This window comes from Monodelphis domestica, chromosome 5 (assembly GCF_027887165.1).
Source record: "Monodelphis domestica isolate mMonDom1 chromosome 5, mMonDom1.pri, whole genome shotgun sequence".
Lineage (NCBI taxonomy): Eukaryota > Metazoa > Chordata > Mammalia > Didelphimorphia > Didelphidae > Monodelphis > Monodelphis domestica.
In genome coordinates this window covers 225,912,587-225,925,463 of record NC_077231.1, presented here as the reverse complement: position 1 = coordinate 225,925,463, position 12,877 = coordinate 225,912,587, and the positions used below count along the sequence as shown (strand labels likewise).

The 12,877-nt window shown below is 39.7% G+C and overlaps 1 non-coding gene across 1 annotated transcript; it reads left to right on the top strand.

Moving 5' to 3' along the window:
* Positions 1-2,497: 2,497 nt before the first annotated feature.
* TRNAC-GCA (transfer RNA cysteine (anticodon GCA)) lies at positions 2,498-2,569 on the top strand. The gene has a single exon. It is a non-coding gene; the product is annotated as a tRNA-Cys (tRNA).
* Positions 2,570-12,877: the final 10,308 nt, after the last annotated feature.

Genomic DNA, 12,877 nt, shown 5'->3' with positions numbered 1-12,877 from the left:
CCAAATTATCATTGGTCAGAAAAATGTACATTAAAACATACCAGATGGGCTAACATGACCAAAAGAGAAGATAATAAATGTTGGAGGGAATGTGTGAAAATTGTGACACTAATACACTATTGGTGGAATTGTAAACTGATTCAAACACTCTGAAGAGCAATACAGAACTAGTTCCAAAGGGCCACAAAACTATGCATACCTTTGACCTAACAATAACCCTACTGGGTTGTGTAATAGATAGATATTTTTGAGGGTGTATATTGATGTATACTAAATGACTAATGGATCAAGGTTTGCCTACCCTCCTCCCTATTTCTCCCATTTCCTCCCTCTCTTCAGAAGCCTTTCAGCTTCCCCTCCCCCTTCTTTCTCCTTCAAGTCACTCAGGGAGAACTATTATGCTTTAGAGAAAATACTCTTTTTTCTTCTTTTCTCAAGTAAGGGTTTATTTGGGGAAGACAGAACAAGGGTAGAGGATAAGGTAAGAGGAGTAGGATTTCCCTATTTTCTATAAATGAGGGTTAAGAGGATCTTGGGGAAAATAGCAATCCAGTCACTCTCGTGAAAGAGAGTCAGTTAGAGAAATATGAGGATAACTTCTTCTTCTTCTGATCAGCCAGGTCACTCTCAGAGGTACAAATAGGTTCTTCTCCACCTCTGTCAGAAGCCAAAAGCCCAGAAGCCCAGTTAAGCCCAGTTCATCCATTGGCTTGGCTTCAACTGTCTCCCAGTAACATTCCAATGGAATCTTCATTTTGACTGACAGCCTCTTGCCTTCAACTTTCTGTCTTGCCTGCATGCCTAGCAAATTCTCATATAACTTCTCTCTTTTCCACATTTTTGGTATCACAAAAAGATCAGAGATAAAGGAAAAGAATTCACCCATAACAAAATATTTATAGCAACTATTTTTTGTGGTGGCAAAGAATTAGAAAGTGAAGTGTTGCCCATCACTTGGGGGATGATAAACAAGTTGTGCTATATGGTTGTAATGGAAAACTATTGCTCAATAAAGAGCGATGAACAGGAAAAGTTCATAAAAACCTGGAAAGACTTTTATGAACTGATGCAAAGTGAAGGGAGCAGAACCAGGAGAACAACATACTCAGTAATAGAAATAGTATGTGATGCTCAGCTGTGAAGGAAAAAACCATGATCAGGAAGACAAGCCTCTAAGTTAAGATTCATGAGATTCATGATGAAAATGCTACCCAGAGTCAAAGAAGGAACTATTAGAGTCTGAAGGAAGATCAATGCATGTCGTCTTCCAGTATATTTTTGCTCTAGAGATTTCTATTGTGTGTGTGATATGTGTCTTCTATCATGAGAGTAATATGGAAATATGTATTATATAGAAGCACTAGTATAACATATGTCACACTATTCATTGCCTTGGGGAGGGCTTGGGAAACTAAAGAGGGAGAAAATATGGATTGTAAAATTTTAAAATATCAAAAATTGTTTCTAAACAAAACTGAAAAAATGGGGGGTGGGGGGAAACATCCTCTTCTGGGGCATTCAGAAGCATCAGGATGAAGCCAGAAGTTGACATAGCTAACTGCTGACCAGGCACACCTTACAGCAGGCACCCTTCATGGAAGCTCAGGGCCATTGGGTCACCCCAGGGACATAGAAAACCACAGGTGACCAGGTCACAAGTCCCAGTCCTTGCCAAGGCCTCCTCTTTTCTCCCTCATCTCCTTTGTCCCTGCATTTGACCCCAGGTCTCTTCCTCTGCTGGTGGCTTCTGCCCATTGCCCTCTAGCTTCTCAAGGTGCCTCTAGATTCTGCCTCCTGCCCTGTCTCTGGGGTCTGGTCCTGCTCCTTCTGCTTACCCTTCCCCCATCTCCATGGGCAAAAGCCCTGCCCTCCCTCCTACTCCAGCCTCTCAGGCCTTTCCTCTGGCTGGCCTGCTGCAGGCAACATTAGGTTACTGTCCTTGGCATCCAGGATAGGATTGGCTGTGGGGAGGATCAGAAAACAGAAGAGAGAGAGGAGCAGCCATGTGCCCAGGAACTGTCTATGGAGTCTGGCCTGGTCATGGTGAGAGATGGAGTCTGCCTTGGGGTAGCCAGGGGGGGCCTGTGTGTGTGGGCCACTGACTGTGAGCCCTCCAGAGGGAAAAGGAGCAAGCCTGTATCCAAACTGGCAAGGGGCTGAGGAGCAGCCTGGAGCTATACACTGGTGCCAAAGGCCACTAGGCTGGAGAACTCTGACCTCTGCCAGCTTAGGGGCCAGCTGGCCAGTCTCAGAAGTGAGGACAAGACAAAGCCCTGTATGATTAAGGACTCTGTAGGAATGGATGAGATCCAAAGGGCCTGTAAAGGGCTTGGTGGGTGTGGGGGACCCTGGATGTGGCTCTTGTGCCCAGAGTCAAGGCTGGCAGCTGGGCCGTGGGGAAGCTTCTCCAAACCACTGGCAATGGCTCTGGAATGTAGGTGCTCTGGGTGTGGTGGCAGCTTGGAAAGGTGCTCATTAAGAATATCTTCACAGGCCAGGGGGTATAGCTCAGGGGTAGAGCATTTGACTGCAGATCAAGAGGTCCCTGGTTCAAATCCAGGTGCCCCCTACCAGCTGTCTTACCTTTTGGGCCTGCCATATGTTCCTCTTCCTCCTGGCCTCCCGAGTGTCTGCAACCACCCAACCTCTTTCCTACCTGTGGCTGGCACACCCCAAGCATGCTGGGACCAATTGATCATTGAACAACATTGCTGTTACTCTGTACAGTGTTCTCCGGATTCTCCTTGTTTCACTCTGCATCAGTTCATGAAGGTCTTTCATCTTGTTCATCATTTCTTGTAGCACGATAGTATTCCATCCCCATCATTTGCCACAATTTGTTCAGCCATACCCCAGTGGATAGATATTCCCTCAATTTTCAATTCTTTGCCACTACAAAGAGAGCTGCCAGAATTTTTTTCTTTTTTTTTTGAAAATTTTATTTAATTGGTTGATTTAGAATATTTTTTCATCATTACAAGATTTATGTTATTTCCCTCCCCTCTCCCCAAACTTCTCCCATAGCTGATATACAATTACACTGGGTTTTATATGTCTCATTGATAAAGACCTAAGAAATATTTTTCTACAAGTAGGTTCTTTCCCTGTTTTTTGGATCTTTTTGGAATGTAGACTTGTGGCCATATTACTCAATCAAAGGGTATACACGATTTGGGGGCATGGTTCCATGTTGCCCTCCAGAACTGGATCAGTTCACAACCCCACCAACAATATATGTGTCCCAATTTTGCCTCATCCACTCCAAAATTTATCATTTCCTTTACTATTATATTCCCAATCCTCAGAGTTGTTTTAATTTGCATTTCTCTAATAAAGGGTGATTTAGAACATATTTATATTCTTATTGATAACTTTGTTTTCTTCATCTAAATTGCCTGTTCTTATCCTTTCCCCATTTGTCAATTGGGAAACGACTTTTGTTCATATTAATTTGACTCAGTTCTCTATATATTTGAGATATGAGACTTTTTCAGAGAAATTTCCTATAAAAATTTTGCCTAGATTGTTGGATCCCTTCTTATTTTTTTAAATGTTTATAATTTGATTTTTTTAATTTTTTAAAATTTTATTTTATTAAGAAAACTTTTCAGACTTCCAAGTAAGCATGGCAGCAGTCTAGACATGGGACGCTTCCTCTCCTCAGACCCACTGACATAGACTACCTAAAGAGACCCAAAAAAACATTTCCATTAGAAAAAAAGGGACTCTACAGTAGGGCGCAGTATTGAAGGTATGTGGGATTTGGGCATTTCCACACTAGAAGAGGGTGAAAAAGCTCCTACCCAAAAGTGAGCCAATATACCCTCCCCCACCCCACCTATGGAGCCAGAGTCAGAGCAAGTGCACCAGAATCAGCAAGTGAGTGAGGGGCACCTCTGGAGTGAGCAAGGGGCACCTCTAGGTCTTGGGAGCTGACAAAGACCACCAAGGACCTACCCCTGAGAGCAGTTACACCCAAAATCCCATCCAGTGGGGGGAGCACAGACCATGGGTGCCCCCAGGAAGGTAGCGCAGCTTTAGAGATGCGAGAGCTTGCCTCAGCCAAAATCCTTGCTCCTTAACTCCGGACACAGAAAACCTGCCCAGCTCACCCAGATATCTGACTAAAAGGGGAAGGTAAATCCTCCACAGTGATGGCTAATTGCACACAGGAGCCCCAAACTCCTTACAAAGACAGCAAAAAAAAATAAAAAAAGACAGTGACCCTCAAAAATTTCTACAGAGGAAAATCCCAGGCTACTGTAAGAGTTAAAATAGGTGTCTGCCATAAACTGTAATATTTAAAATGGTTGATGTTGTAAACTGTAGTGAGTTCAAATGGTGGAAGATATAAATTGTGCTAGATATAAGAGTGGGTGAGTAAATTGTGACCACAGAAAATGTTTTCACTACAGTGTCTTGTTTTAAATCAAATATAAGGTGGTCGCCAGGGAATAGATTCCCAATTATGAATATACCCAAGTCAATTGGGTTTTATAGAGATTTTAATTAACAATACAATGAGTAATCAAAGAAAGAGAGAGAGAGAGAAAGGGTATAAGTATGAAGGGCCTTAAGCCAACATGGCCTAGACCTGAGTCTTAAGAGAGAGAGAACCAGTCAGTTTTTTATCACTCACCACAAGATTTGTCTTAAGCAAAGATGTCTGGGGAACAGAGTCTCCCCAGACGGAGTTCTAGCCAGAGTCGGCCTCCCAAGGGACTTCTTCTCAAGAGATCTTCAAAGGGCCTCCTCCAAAAGGATCTATCTCCAAGGAACCAAGGATCCAAGGATCTCCAAGCCTCCCTTTGCTCAAGAGATACCTTTTCTTATATAGGGGGTTTTTTCCTATGTCACCTCCCCTAAGTTCTTCCATCTACCAATCACCATAGATGTTTTCTAAAAGACAGCCCATCTGAATTCCAGCTAAGTCGACTAATCCCCTCAGTAATTCTGAACCAGAGAAAACACAGCTGAGTCGACTAATCCCATCAAGAGAAAACCTGCCCGACCTTTTTAGGTACCTAGCATCCCATTGTATCAATTCTAAAAAACAGGCATGGCTCAAAGAACTCCCTGCCTCATCATAAGCATGAATCCAAGTACTTTCATTGTTTAGCAAGGAGTTTTCTCCCCTAAAGCAGTCTTAAGTACAGGTGGAATAGAGGTCCTCCCATAGCAAGGAGTTTTCTCCCCTAAAGCAGTCTTAAGTACGGGTGGAGTAGAGGTCGTCCCATTTCTGATCCTGGCGAGTTCTCACATCAAAATGGGGAATGTTTCCAGTAGGGAATTTGTTCCAATGGAGGATTCCTCAATGTGGAAATTTTTAACATTCACAAGTCTGAGAAATTTCAAGATTTACCCTACAGCGGATATACAGGAGGAAATTCAAACAAAAACAAAACCTTCTTAAAAGGTGATAATTGTCGGGGGCAGCTGGGTAGCTCAGTGGATTGAGAGCCAGGCCTAGCAACGGGAGGTCCTAGGTTCAAATCTGGCCTCAGCCACTTCCTAGCTGTGTGACCCTGGGCAAGTCACTTGACCCCCATTGCCTAGCCCTTACCACTCTTCTGCCTTGGAGCCAATACACAGTATTGACTCCAAGACGGAAGGTAAGGGTTTTAAAAAAAAAAAGGTGATAATTGTCCACAAGCTCTGGAAGAATGTAAATCAGAGCTTATCAAAAAGATGGAAGCCTTCTGGCAAGAGAAGTGGGAAATGGTTCAAAAAGAGAATCAAAAAATTATAGCTAAAAATCAAAAAATTATAGCAAAAAATCAAAAGGTTAAAGCAGAAAACCTTAAGGCCTTAAGGAACAGAATTGAGCAACTGGGAACCAATAATCTTGTAAAACAGCAAGAATTAATAAAGCAAAGTCAAAAGACTGACAAAATAGAAGAAAACATAAAATATCTCACTGACAAGGTGACAGATCAGGAAAACAGAGGAAGGAGAGACAATTTGAGAATCATTGGTCTACCTGAAAAGCCAGAAATAAACAGAAATCTTGACATCATACTACAAGAAATCATCCAAGAAAACTTCCCTGAGGTTCTTAAACAAGAGGACAAAATACACACTGAAAGAGTTCATAGAACACACTCTACATTAAATCCCCAAAAGACAACACGCAGGAATGTAATTGCAAAATTCCAGTGCTTTCAGGATAAGGAGAAAATTCTACAAGAAGCCAAAAAGAGGCAATTCAGATACCAAGGAGCACCAATCAGGATCACACAAGACCTGGCAGCTTCCACACTAAAAGACCACAAGACCTGGAACATGATATTCAGAAAGGCAAGAACTGAATCTTCAACCAAGAATCACCTATCCATTAAAACTGACTATATACTTCCAGGGGAAAGTATGGGCATTCAACAAAATAGAATATTTCCAAGTATTTGTAAAGAAAAGACCAGAACTAAGTGGAAAGTTTGATATCCAAACACAAAGATTAAAGAAACATGAAATGGTAAATAAGAAAAAGAATAAAAGGAGAAAAATGGTTTTTTTATTCAAATTCTCTTCTTTAAGGGCTACAATTAGATCAAATTAATATATGGAGAAAATGTTATTTGTAACTCTCAAAAACTGTATTCATTATAATAGTAATTAGAAGAATCACTCATAGGAAAAGATTGGAGCATTTAGGGCTAAAAGATGATATAAAAAAGAAAAAGAAAAAGGGGGATCGAGGAGGATACCAAGAGATACTTGAAGAGATTAATCTTTTTCACACAAAGATACACATGGGAAAGGGAGGGGAAGAATACTCTTATAAGAAGGAGAGGAAGAGAGTGCTAATAAAGAATACTCTCAGAGAAATCAACTCTGAGAGGGAAGAGCATATAGATCCATTGGGATCTTGAATTCTATCTTATCCTACAGGGTAAGGAAGAAGGTAAAACTAAGGAGGGTAGGGGGAAGGGAGTACAAAAATGGAGGGAAGGAGAGGGGGAGGGAACTTAACAGACCCCCCCAAAAAAAAACAAGAAAGGAACAAAAAGAGAAGGACAAGAAAGGGAAGCATATCAAGGGAGGGGATTGGGGGGAATTGGTTAAAAGTAAACCACTGGTTTAAAAGGATATAGCAAAAGAAGAAAGGACAGAACTAGGAGAGGATATCAAAATGCAAGGGAAATCACAAGTGACAATCATAACTCTGAACGTGAATGGGATGAACTAACCCATAAAACATAGACGAATAGGAGTGGATTAGAATCCAAAACCCTCCCATATGTTGTCTTCAAGAAACACACCTGAGGCAGGTAGATACTCACAATGTCAGAATTAAAGGTTGGAGGAGGACCTATTGGGCCTCAACTGATAGAAAGAGGGCAGGAGTTGCAATCATGATATCTGGCAAAGCCAAAGTAAAAACAGACCTGATTAAAAGGGATAGGGAAGGTAACTACATACTGATAAGAGGGACTATATACAATGAAGAAATATCACTAATCAACATGTATGCACCAAATGGTATAGCACCCAAATTTCTAATGGAAAAACTAGTAGAATTAAAGGAGGAAATAGATAGTAAAACTATACTAATGGGAGACCTGAACCTACCACTATCAAATTTAGATAAATCAAATCAAAAAAATAAATAACAAAGAGGCAAAAGAGGTGAATGAAATCTTTAAAAAATTAGAGTTAATAGATATATGGAGAAAAATAAATAGGTACAAAAAGGAATATATCTTCTTTTCAGCAGCACTTGGTACATTCACAAAGATTGACCATAGATCATAAAAACATGGCATACAAATACAGAAAAGCAGAAATAATAAATGCAACCTTTTCAGATCATAAGGGAATAAAAATAAGGATTAATAAGGATACATAGGAAGACAAATCAAAAATTAATTGGAAATTAAACAATATGATTCTCCAAAATTGGTTAGTTAGAGAACAAATCATAGAAACAATTAATTATTTCATTGAAGAAAATGACAATGATGAGACTTCCTTTCAAACCCTATGGGATGCAGCCAAAGCAGTACTTAGGGGAAAATTTATATCCTTGAGTTCATATATTAACAAATTAGGCCATCAGTATTTCTATTTATCTCTAACACATCTCAGCAACAAGAATTAGAAAGAGAAATTCCATTTAAAATCACCCTAGACAACATAAAATATTTAGGAATCTATCTGCTGAGACAAACCCAGGAACTATATGAACACAACTACAAAACACTTTCCACACAACTAAAACTAGATCTGAGCAATTGGAAAAACATTAACTGCTCATGGGGAGTATGAGCTAACATAATAAAAATGACCATCCTACCCAAACTTATCTGTTTATTTAGTGCCATACCCATCGAACTTCCAAAAAACTTTTTTACTGAATTAGAAAAAACCATAACAAAGTTCATTTGGAAGGACAAAGGATCAAGGATATCCAGGGAAATCAAGAAAAAAAAATGCAAAGGAAGGTGGCCTTGCAGTACCAGATCCCAAATTATACTATAAAGTAGTGGTCATCAAAACAATTTGGTACTGGCTAAGAGACAGAAAGGAGGATCAGGGGAATAGATTTGGGGTAAGTGACCTCAGCAAGACAGTCTATGATAAACCCAAAGATCCCAGTTTTGGGGACAAATATCCACTATTTGATAAAAACTGCTGGGAAAAATTGGAAGACAGTGTGGGAGAGATTAGGCTTGGATCAACACCTCACACCCTACACCAAGATAAACTCAGAATGGGTGAATGACCTGAATATAAAGAAGGAAACTATATTACGTGAACACTGAATAGTATACATGTCAGACCTTTGGGAAGGGAAAAATTTTAAAACCAAGCAAGACTTAGAAAATGTCACAAAATGTAAAATGAATAATTTTGACTACATCAAATTAAAAAGGTTTTGTACAAACAAAACCAAAGCAACCAAAATCAGAAGGGAAATAACAAACTGGGAAACAATCTTCATAACAAAAGCCTCTGACAAAGGTCTAATTACTTCTAATTACTCAAATGTACAAAGAGCTAAATCAACTATACAAAACATCAAGCCATTCTCCAATGGATAAATGGGCAAGGGACATGAATAGGCAATTTTCAGTCAAAGAAATCAAAACCATTAATAAGCACATAAAAAAGTGCTCTAAATCTCTGATTATCAGAGAGATGCAAATCAAAACAACTCTGAGGTATCACCTCACACCTAGCATGTGAGGCTAACATGACAGCAATGGAAAGTAGCGAATGCTTGAGAGGATGTGGCAAAGTTGGGACATTAATGCATTGCTGGTGGAGTTGTGAATTGATCCAACCATTCTGGAGGGCAATATGGAACTATGCCCAAAGGACTATAAAAGACTGTCTGCCCTTTGATCAAGTCATAGCACTACTGGGTTGGTACCCCAAAGAGATAATAAGGAAAAATACATGTACAAGAATATTCATAGCTGTGCTATTTGTGGTGGCAAAAAAATTGAAAAATGAGGGGATGTCCTTCAATTGGGGAATGGCTGAACAAATTGTGGTATATGTTGGTGATGGAATACTATTGTGCTCAAAGGAATAATAAAGTGGAGGAATTCCATGTGAACTGGAACAACCTCCAGGAACTGATGCAGAGCGAAAGGAGCAGAACCAGAACATTGTACACAGAGACTGATACACTGTGGTACAACTGAACGTAATGGACTTCTCTATTAGTGGCAATGCAGTGATCCTGAACAACCTGGAAGGATCTACAAGAAAGTACACTATCCACATTCAGAGGAAAAACTGTGGGAGTAAAAACACCAAAGAAAAACAACTGCTTGATTGCATGGGTTGAGGGGGATTTGGCTGGGGATGTAGACTCTGAATGAACATCCTAGTGCAAATACCAACAATATGGAAATGAATTCTGATCAAAGACACATGTAATACCCAGTGGAATTGCACCTTAGCTACAGGAGGGGAGGGGAGGGACATGGGGAGGGAGGAATAGAAAATGATTTTTGTAACCAGGCAATAATGTTCGAAATTGACCAAATTAATTTTTAAAAAAAGAAAATTTTTCCATGGTTACATGATTCATGTTTTTTCCCTCCCCTCCTTTCACCCTCCCTCCCAAAGTCAACACATAATTACACTGAGTTTTTCATGTGTCATTGATCAAGATCTATTTCCATATTACTGATTTTTGCACTAGGGTGATCATTTAGAGTCTACATCCCCAATCATATCCCCATAGACCTCTGTTATCAAGCAGTTGTTTTTCTTCCGTGTTTCTGCTCCCACAGTTCTTTCTCTGGATGTGGATAGTGTTCTTTCTCATAAGTTCCTCGGAATTGTCCTGGATCATTGCATTGCTGCTAGTAGAGAAGTCTCTTACATTCAGTTGTGCCACAGTGTATCCATCTCTGTGTATAAGGTTCTCCTGGTTCTGCTCCTTTCACTCTGCATCAATTCCTGGAGGTCATTCCAGTTCACATGGAATTACTACAGTTCATTATTCCTTTCAGCACAATAGCGTTCCATCACCAACAGATACCACAATTTGTTCAGCCATTCCCTAATCGAAGGGCACCCCCTCTTTTTTCCAAATTTTTGCTAAAGAGCATGGCTATAAATATTTTTGTAAAAGTCTTTCCCCCTTATCATCTCTTTGGGGGATATAAACCCAGCAGTTGTAACGTTGGAACAAAAGACAGTCTTTTAAAGCCCTTTGGGCATAGTTCCAAATTGCCCTTAGAATTTGGATCAATTCACAACTCCAGCAGCAATGGATTAATGTCCCAATTTTGCCATATCCCCTCCAGCATTTGTTACTTTCCTTTGCTGTCATATTGGCCAATCTGCTAGGTGTAAGATGATACCTCAGAAGCCTTCTCTAATTGATTCTTCCTACCAGTGAACTGCCCCTTTGATTCCTACATCCACATAGCACAGGTGTCTATTATACCATAAATCTATTTTATGTAGTTTATTTGTAACTTAATAAATTGTAAGTAAAGTATAACCTGAGCCACATTTTGTATTAAGGGAAGTTTCTTGAGGAATCCTATTAATAAATCATTGACTAGCCTCCAATTTCTCTTTTTATATATTGTGATACCTTTTTTTTGGAGTGGGTGGTTTTCTTTTAAAATGTTTAAGTATTTTATATCCTCTTTTGTTACTCTGGGCAATTTATATTTTTGTAAATATTCATTCATTTCACTTAGGTTGTCAGATTGATCGGCATATAATTAGGCAAAAGAGCTCCTAATGATTCCTTTAAATTTCTCTTCAAAGGTGATGAATTCACCCTTTTCATTTTTATACTAGTAATTTTATTTTCATCTTTCTTTTTTTAATCAAGTTAACCTATACTCTATTTTATTTGTTTTTTTATAAAAACCAAATCCTAGTCTTATTTATTAGTTCAATTGTTCTTTTACTTTCAATTGTATTAATTCCCCCCCCCCTTAAAACACATTTTTAGGGGATGTTTCATGGGTAGGTGATTCTGGGTTGTAAATCTGGTCCTTTAGCCTTCTGGAATATCATTTTCCAAGTTTACTGATCCTTCAATATGAAAGCTGCTAAGACCTGTGTAATACTGACTGTCACTCCAAGATATTTGAATTCTTTCTGGATGCATGCAGTATTATTCCTTGACCTTGTAGCTATTGATTTCAACTATAACATTCCTGGGAGTTGTCATTTGGGGATTTTTGTGGGTTCTTTTCATTTTGATTTTACCTTCTTGTTCAAAAATATCAGGGCAATTTTCTTTTGATAGTTTTTTATAATATGATGACTCTGTACCTCTTTTTCCATATGGCCAATTTTGCTTTTTAAGATACTATTTTCTTTTTGAATCTCTTACATTTTTCCTCTGCCTCTTTTATTTGATATTTGAAATCTTTTCTGAATGTTTCTAAAACCTGACACCAATTCCCACTATTCTTTGAAATTTTGCATGTAATTGCTTTTATCTCACTGTCCCCTTCTGAATTTGCGCCTTGTTCTTCTTTGTCTTCATAATAATTTTCTGTGTTTAGGTGCTCATGTTTTGATGTTTGCTCATTTTCCTAGACTTTTTCTTGGCTTGTAGTTTTATCTTAAATGTGGACTATGTTCTCAGGGTAGAAGGTAATGTTTTTCCTTGGTGCTACCCACAGCTCTAGTTCAGATTTCTGTAGGTTTCAGTTGTCCCAAGGTAGTATATGGCCAGCGGGCTGTGGAGCTCTAAAAGTCAGCTCCACCAATGTTTGTCTCCCTCAGAAACTGCTAATGGCTTGTAGGACCCGAACACTACATTTTGAGGGGGCTCAAGGCTTCATCTTGGACTTGGGCAGAGGCTCCAGCCCTCACTCAGGGTTTACATTGGTTAGGCAAACACTGCAGTCTCCCTTGCGCTGGTGCTTGGGATTTCATGACAAGTTTACCATAGGTCTTGAAACTTCCATGTATGGGAGTAGGGGTATTTTCCTCTTGGCTTAGGCAGAGTCATGGGGTCTCCATGTTGGTGTGGGCCCAGGTTCAGAAACTCTAACAGTTGGGATTGGTGGGGGCTCTTGTTGGCTTGCAATGGTGATCCTTGGTTCGACCTTGCTGTGGGCTGCCTTCTCCTCACTCTCTCTACCTTGCAAGGTGTTTTCTTCAAGAAAGTTTTTTCACTCCATCTCCTAGTTGGTTCTGTTACCCAAGGGTTTATTTTGAAGCATTCTTTTAAGGTTGATTGGAGAGGATTTCAAAGAGGTTCCAACTTTCCTTGCCTCTATTCTGCCATCTTGACAAGGCTCTTCCTGTGCCTTTAAGTGTGTCTTCAGTCAAGGGTTCCCTGGCTTCTCCTGTGCCTTCAACCTCTGCCAGTTGCCCTACCTCTAGATATTGAATCTGTTCCTTCTGCTGACACTCCACCCAGATGCATGGTGTAAAGATT